Raw genomic sequence first — 8,134 nt, 5'->3', positions numbered from 1 at the left:
CTCTCTAGTGCCAGGAGGCCCCACGCTACCGTGGAGCTCCTATGAGGCCTCCTCTACCCCTAATAGCCTCGGCCAGTCCTCCGGTCAAAACAGTAAACATAAAGCCCCTGGGCTACAACATAATAAACTAGACCATCCGGTCAAACAAAAATCTGCTCCCTACTAGAGAGTGAGGGAGCTGGGGAAGAAGGGCTCTGCCAACCTCAGCAGTGACCAGGAGATGCTCTCATGACCAGAGTCCTCCCCTCTGTCTGAGCTGAGTCCCTACTCCCATGGCTGCTGGAGAGGGACTGCCTTCCTGGCCTCCTACCTGGGCTTAAGAAGGGATAAGCCCTGCCCTGTCCTAGTCAGCTGGTTTCACCAGTTGTCCCAGCAACCAGCACCTGTGCAGCCCTGGTGACTGGCAGCTGAGCCTCCCCCTCTCTGCCACTAGGGGTCTCCCCAGAGCAGTCTCCGCTCTCAGGCGCAGGACACCTGAGTGCACTGCGACACAGACCCTATGATGAGAGGCTGAGAGCTATGGCACTCTTCAGCCTGGAAAAGCGTAGGCCCAGGGGTGATCTGGTGGGTGCGTATAAGTTTATAAGGGGTGCTCACCAGGATCTGGGGGAACATCTGTTTACCAGACTGCCCTGAGGGATGACAAGATCAAATGGTCACAAACTCCTTCATGACCGTTTCAGGCTTCTTTTCTGTCTGACCCCCCAAGGTCTGGAATGGCCTGCCACCAGAGGTAGTTCAGGCACCTACTTTGAACACCTTCAAGAGAAATTTGGATGTTTATCTTGTGGGATCCTATGACCCGTGCTGACTTCCTGCCCCTGGGGCAGGGGGCTGGACTCGAATATCTTCCGAGGTCCTTTCCAGCCCAAATGTCTATGAAATCTCTGAAATTCTGCCTTGGACTTTTTGAACCTCTATACTTTGCCTAGAAATGCAAACTTGAGCCAAACTGTTATTAAATGGGTCTAAGTAGGTGAAAATTCATTTACTTTCATACACTTAGAAATAGAAATTAATGAATCAAATTAATGTCTAGTCAGTTACTGTATTGTATTCACTAGCATTAACCAGGCACAATATTGGTCCAGTAACTTTACAACAAGCCAGAGCTTTGTCTCCATATGCTTGTGTTCTCAGTTCCATTAGTTTCAAACAATGTAGTGTTTATTCTCTTCTTGTTATTCAAGTTGAATGAATTGTAAATCAAAAGTTTAGGCGCTTTGCTGTTATGGAAATTTATTTTAGTAAAAAAAACAAAAACAAAAGAGAGAGCAGAAAAAGATAGTTACAAACTATCACTGTCGCCATCATATCTATTTGTCTACAGTAGTATTTTTGCCTTTGCTAATTTTCCATGGACATTTTGGCCTGTTTTGTTTTTGGTTGCCATATTCCAGTCTTTGTTTGGCCAGCACATAATGTAGAAATATCGCAGCCTAATACCCATCACTAATTTGGTTCCCTAGCCATGTAAATATTAACCTGTGTAGAATTTGTTCCTGATTCATATCACTGAGAGCAGATTCAGACTCATTCTTTTGGACCAGGTAATTGTATTTTAATTAACATGTACAATTTAAACCTAATATTTAGATACGGACACCTAATAATTGTTTTAAAATTAAGTTATTCTACATATCTGTAGAACAAGTTTTTGATAATCAACTAAAAAAAGGTAAAGCTCAATCCTCCTTTCTTCTTCCAAGTAAAATTCCCCTTAGAGGTGCAATTATCCATAGAGGTAAGTGATTCAGGATTATGTCAGTGAAAATTTATATAGACGTTGACTTTAATGAAGCTATTATGATTTATACTGGCCTAGGATTCATTCCTAATGATGCACCTACCTGTAGCCCTGTACAGTTTTGTTTGCTTTGTATGCAACAAGACAAATCACAGGTCCAATTTTTTTGGGCTGCATTGGTTCCATATCCATATAAATATTGATCTGTATAGAGTTGCTGCTGATTTATGTCAATTAGAGGAGAATCTGGTTTAATAGAAAACAGATTATGAAAAAGATTCTCTTAAGGATGAAGGTTATTACATATAATTGTAGTTTTTCCAAAACAGTTATAGAGATATAGAGGCAAAAAGTAGAAGTGATAAAAGTGGAGGAAAAAAATGTGAAACATTGTCTTCATTCTTGACCTGCCCTACAGTTCTGAAAGCATTGAACTCTTGAAAGCAGAGATGGTTTTGTATCTTGGCAAAGTATCTACTATGAAATTTATTCCTCCAAATCAGATTAGAATGACAGCTTTTTTATTGCTTGACGACTGCTCTTCTATTTTTCATGCCCTTGACTGACTAACTATAGCTGGAATGTAAACTTTTAAACTCATTCCTGTCTTCAGCTCCACAGCATTGTTTGTATAACAGAGTATTTTTAGATTCTATGCTAATCAGCAGCTTAATAATAACAACTTAAAGTATCTTTGAAGACAGCACTAATTGAGTAGAACTAGGGTACTCCCCTGAGAAGTCCCAAGCTCAAGTGCCTGTTTCAGTATACTGTAGGCTTTTTTTCCTAACATTGCTTCATTGTTGACTTGTATTCAGTTTGCAGTCCACTATAATGCTTCTCCCTGCACTATAATCTCGCTGTGCAGTACTGCAGCCTGGTCAGGCATTCCCCAGTTTGTATTTGTGGCCTTGATCAGTCCATCTTATATGCAGTGCTTAGCACTTGTCTTCATTGTATTTCATTTGATTTATATCATGCCCTTTCTCCAGGTTAGCGAGGTCATTTTGAAGCCAAATCTGGTCTTCAAAAGTGTCTGCTCCCTCACACATTTTGGTACCATTTGCAAATTTACCAAGTGTGGACTCTGTTCCATCTCCCAAGTGATTAATTAGGATATTACCATATTTACTTGCATCCTTTCCCCAAAAGTCAGCCTTCCAGTAATTGGGATGGATAGTGAGGAAGCTGATTTTTCTACACTGGAATGAAGAGGAAGCATGGAGACTGTAACCTACTTCATTTGTTATATTCTAGGTACTTAGAAATAGATTCCTTGAGTATATGTACCAGTATCTTTTTGGATATCAAAGCAAGGCTGACTGGTCTGTAATTCCTTGAGTTGCCTCTGTCCCCTTGTTTACAAATGAGTGCTGTATTTACCCAGTTCTAGTCATCTGGGACTTCACCTAATCTCAATTAGTTCTTCAAGGTAATAGCTAATGGCTGTGCTATTATTTCAGCCAATTATTTGAGTACTTTAGGCTGAATCTCATCTGGCATCGTTGATTTAAAAATCTCCAGACTGATTAAGTAATCTCTGTACATGTCTCTTCCTACTTCAGGCTGATTATCTATTTTCCCAGTGGTTAACTGTGCTTATCAGCTAATAGTTGGCCTTCTTTTGTGAAGACTGAAGTAATAAAAGCATTAGATACTGCAGCATTTTCTGCATCATCCAGTATTACATTCTATTCCCTGTTGAGTGAGATTTGAAACTTCCTAGGTCATTCTCTTATTTCGAGCATACTTATGGAATTCTTTTTGGGGCCTACTATTTCCCTTGTCAGTTGTATCTCAGTTTGTGTTTTGGCCTTCCTGACTTGCTCCTATCATCTTTATGCTATATGCCTGTACTTATCCTTACTAATAGGTAGGGATCTACATAATTCGAGAAGGCAGGTGACCAATTTCATGGGCAGATTGTGGGGATGGCTGCCATTTTTGTGGGTTTATCGTGACAGGGCCCCCCACACATCTTATTGGCTGAGGGACCCCTGCCAGTCAGGGGCCCTGGATGCGTGGGCTCCCGCGGGAAATGGCACGTTTCCCCTTGTGGGGAAGCAGCACTGTAGATTGTAAGGGGTCCTGCTGAGAGTGTGATGCAGGGGGTGCTGTCTGCATGTGCACAGTCATATGCATACACATGGCCTGGAACATAGCTATGCAGTGTGGAGAGCAGCTCTCTGCAGGTAAGTATATGGGGGAAAGAGGTTTGGGAGAAGGAAGGGGTATGGGGAGGGCAGATTGAGAGAGAGATTGGGGCAGGGGCTGGGGGTGCTGCCCAGCCAGGGAAGTGCATAGGGCCAGGGCAGGAAGCAGGACACAGCCACAGGCAGATCATTCAGGAGGCAAGCTGTGCATACCCCCAAATGGAGGCATGGGGGGGATGTACCCCTCCTCAGACTTGTGCGAAGGACAGATTCAGGCTGCTGACTCTGGGCTCAGGGCTCTCTGCTCTGCTGCCTCTTCCTCAGGAGCCCTGCATCAGCTGCTTACTGCCAGGTGGGCAGAGGGCACACCTCTGATGCAGAGCTCTCAAGGCAAAGGGAGCAGGGTGGAGAATCCCGAGGTCTCGGTGGGCAGCCTTCATCTGCCCTCTGCTCTGCTCAGGTCATGGCAGGGGAAAAGGAGAGTGAAGAGCAGGGAGGAGAAGCAGGCATGTGCCAAACCATGCCCCAGCCTGGCTAGGTCCATTCAGCTTCCCCCACAAGGCACTGAGTCCTGCCTTACCCTTGGCAGTGGCAGCACCAGAAGGTGAAAGGGACCCATCCTCTTGCTGGGGCCCAGGGCTCTAATAAATCTTAATCCACCCCTGGGTGGCCCCTCCCCCCCAACTGATTGGGTAAGAGATCTGTCTGTCATATGGCCCTGCCTCTCACCATTCATTGGCTAAAAGGGCTGTCAGTCATGTGGCCCTACCTCCTCACTGATGATTAGGGGAGAAGGATGGGGCCAGACAACAGACCACCCCCCAATCAGTGATGGGGGGTGCAGTAGTCATGTTGCCTGCTTCCCTTCATGCTGGTAACCACTGTCCCCACTTCCTGCCAGATTGCAGTGGTTGTGAGGACTACTGGTTCCCACTGGGGAGCCAGCATTCTATTTTTAGTAGGCTTCCCCCCCCCACCCCGTGGATTTCATGGGTATCACCTAACCTTACGATTTCCATGTAATCTGCAAAAAGATTTAACTAGATCCCTAGTAATAGGCTAAGTTTTTTTTTGTTTTTTTTGTTTTTGTGGGATATTTATTTTTTAATATTTAATGGAGCTAATCTCTTGTTTCATTTTCTATCCTTCCTTTGCATCTGGACCTTGTGGCTATCTGTGCACATGCTTGTTCACATTCTAATTAGAATGCATCAGAGCAGACTTGATGAATTAAGCCTGTTTTACATTCTAATTAGAATGCTCCAGGGTCATCTCACTATCAAGTGTATTAAGTTCCCATGCATTTTAAAATGGCCATGGGGGAGATTTATCTAAACCTCATTGAATGAAGTTTAGATACTGTCCCACAGCCCTTTCCAAATGTCCAGGGGCTTAATATACATGATGGTGAGGCATTTTAATTCAAGTGGTTGTCGAGGAACCACTCTAATTAAAATCCCCTCCACCGTATTCCCAGGCATGTGTATAGGTATCCTATGCTTTTGTGCCCTTAATGCTGTTTCTTTAAGGTACAAAATTTCTCCATCCCCCCCCAACAAAATCTCCAACAACCCCCTCCAAAAAAATCTCCCAAATCAGAACAAAATTAATCAAAATTTAGGCATGAGTGTACCAAACCCCAGGGCACGTCAGTAAAAATAGTGTTTTGATTTTTTTACAGTGATTAGTTTACATTTCAAAATAACAATAGTTTTAAGATAAAGAACCAGAATATTTTATTGGGGGAAAAAAAAAAAAGTCAAAAACAAAAAAAACCCCAATTTCAAAACTTATTTGAAAAGTGTTCAAATCTAGATGCTAATTGAAATTGACCGTTTCTCTCTCACAAAACCCCCCAAACCTTTGTTTGGAGGAATCAGCTGCTTTTTTTTTTTTAAATGAAAAAAGATTTGAGGAATTAGCAATTTAGACAGAAAAGGGAAAGCAGAACTTGCTATTCTAAGCCCTCTGGTAGATGTCCTAAAATATTAAGACCTGAGGGAGCATATCAGGATGTAAATATATCACACATGACCTGAATTAAAACAGGAGCAGTACAGTCATTTGCACATACAGTCCTTCCCAGTTGCATTGCTGCTCCTCCACCAGCAGGTGGCTGATGAGAGTACACAATCAGGCCAGTTAGGGAGTGACAGTACAGCTGTGCACTGCAATGTTGCACATTCTATCCTGCATTCTTTGGGGTGGGGTGTGAAGTGGGACCATGGTCTTGTTATGTCTGCAGGATCATGAGACAAAACACTTTCTACCAGGAAAAATATGTTTTTTACAGCCTTAATGTTTGTTTTATTTTGAAAAAGGGAAAGAAACTGGTACAAAGATCATCTAATACATTCAACCTGCCAAAAGTTTGACCAGTTACTGATAAATTAAACAAAAAGTAAAATGTTTGAAAATGTCAGAAAAACAGACTGATTTTAAAGAAGTAACAGTCATTAACATGGTGAGAAGCTGTAAATCAGTCGGTCCTAATTCAGGGGAACCATGTAATTTAACCATCTCTTTCCAAAATACACAATAAAAAACTTAAGGTTATAAGTATTTTTTTCAGGCATGTCCAGCTCTCGCTATCCTTTCTATATAAAAGCCATGCACCTAACTATTGGATTGCCTGGATATGGGAAGTTAAGGGTTCCAGCATGCTACTTTTTGCCATATAATTTGTCATCCCTCACTCACTCGTGGTTCATTTTGCCCATCCAGCTTATCAGCTGTCTCCTGACATTTGTACTCATAACTTAGTCTGAAAATAACAAATGACTGAGACTTTAATATAAAATGTATCCTTTTCTTTACAATTTTTTTTATCACTAAGTCCTGCAAATCTACATATGCAAGCATGCCATTTAGTGGATCATTATCTGACAAGTACACTTGTTCAGGAGCAAAATACGTGCTTTAAAATGTCTCAGTGATAGGTAATATTCATGGTATACTAGAAATATTTCTATCCAAGGGAGTATGAATACCAAAAAATTATTGTGGAATAATGATATTTTGTTTAAATTAAGTCTCTTGGAATTTGTAACTTCTCTACGGTATGTAAATGTAAAAAAGTAAGAGTTGCACAGATGTGGCAGATATATTATCCAAGTAATTCCTGTTGTCCTTAGTTACACTTGGGTTTGTCCTGGAAAAATGACTTGGAGAATTACATTAAGTTGATTTTTTGGGTGAGGGGAGGGGAGGGCTTGGGTTTTTTTTGTTTGCTTGCTTTTTGAGAAGATGTATTGTGATTATAGTGAATAAGACAACACTGCAGTCCTGATCTTCAGGAGTACACTGAGGGATAAATCCAATTTTACCTTTACATACTTGTGTGGCATTTAAGTAGCTATGTAACTTCAATTTTCAATGCTTATGCACAGTTTTGATTCCATGAAGAGGTGGATCTGGGAAAGCGAAGTTGCACCTCTTTCAGTCATGTTGCAGATGTGCACTAAACTCTCCAAGTTCACCACCTCATAATTATGACTTCTGCCAGAGTCAAAGGTAATGTATGGCTCCAGGACCCCAGGAATGAATGCTGCTGCTGCCACTTGCCCCCTCCCCTCACCCCTCATCTTTTTTTCTGCCTTAAGGAATGTCCAAGATTGGGGGAGGTGAGCAGTGTGGCATTTACCCCTTGGTCCCAGACCCATGTTGAGGTCAGCTCTAACAGAAGCCATATTGATGAACCAGTGAGTACAAAATGTTCACTGTGTGTGTGCAGCACAACCAAAAGGGAATGTGACTGTATCCCTCTGTTCCCTTATCCTGAATCACCCCATGATTCATGTAACTACATTTGCCCTATGTCTTTCTACTGTCAAGGACCAGAAAACTATACTTTGGTTGAATAGGTGACCAGGTAGAATAGAATTTCTTAGGCACAGCACTGAATGGGGATGTCCAGACAAGTGAGCACATGGGTTTCCCTGGGGACAATTAGCAGTGGCACATGTTTATGCTGCTGCTACTTGTCCCTGGGGAATGCCTGTGACATTGGACCCCTACGAGGCAGGGCAGGGCAGTTGGTGATGGATGAAGGCAGAACTCTTCAACAAGTTCTTTGCTTCCGTGTTCCTGTCCGCTGACAATGGGGTGCTCTTGGGTGATAGTGTAGAGAGGCCCAGGAAGGATGTGAGTCCCCTGACTGTTAGTTCAGACCTAGTTAAGGACTACCTGGAGGGCTTAGATGTGTCCAAGTCAGCGGGCCCGGATGACCTTCATC

General features: G+C 42.6%; 1 protein-coding gene across 1 annotated transcript in view; it reads left to right on the top strand.

Moving 5' to 3' along the window:
• CLSTN2 (calsyntenin 2) overlaps window positions 1-8,134 on the top strand; it is a 520,261-nt gene that overhangs the window by 348,555 nt on the left and 163,572 nt on the right. The window lies entirely within an intron of this gene.

This window comes from Crocodylus porosus, unplaced genomic scaffold, assembly GCF_001723895.1.
Source record: "Crocodylus porosus isolate Cpor-Errol unplaced genomic scaffold, CroPor_comp1, whole genome shotgun sequence".
Lineage (NCBI taxonomy): Eukaryota > Metazoa > Chordata > Crocodylia > Crocodylidae > Crocodylus > Crocodylus porosus.
Note: the sequence above shows the minus strand (reverse complement) of the source record. Positions and strands in the feature narration are given on the sequence as shown.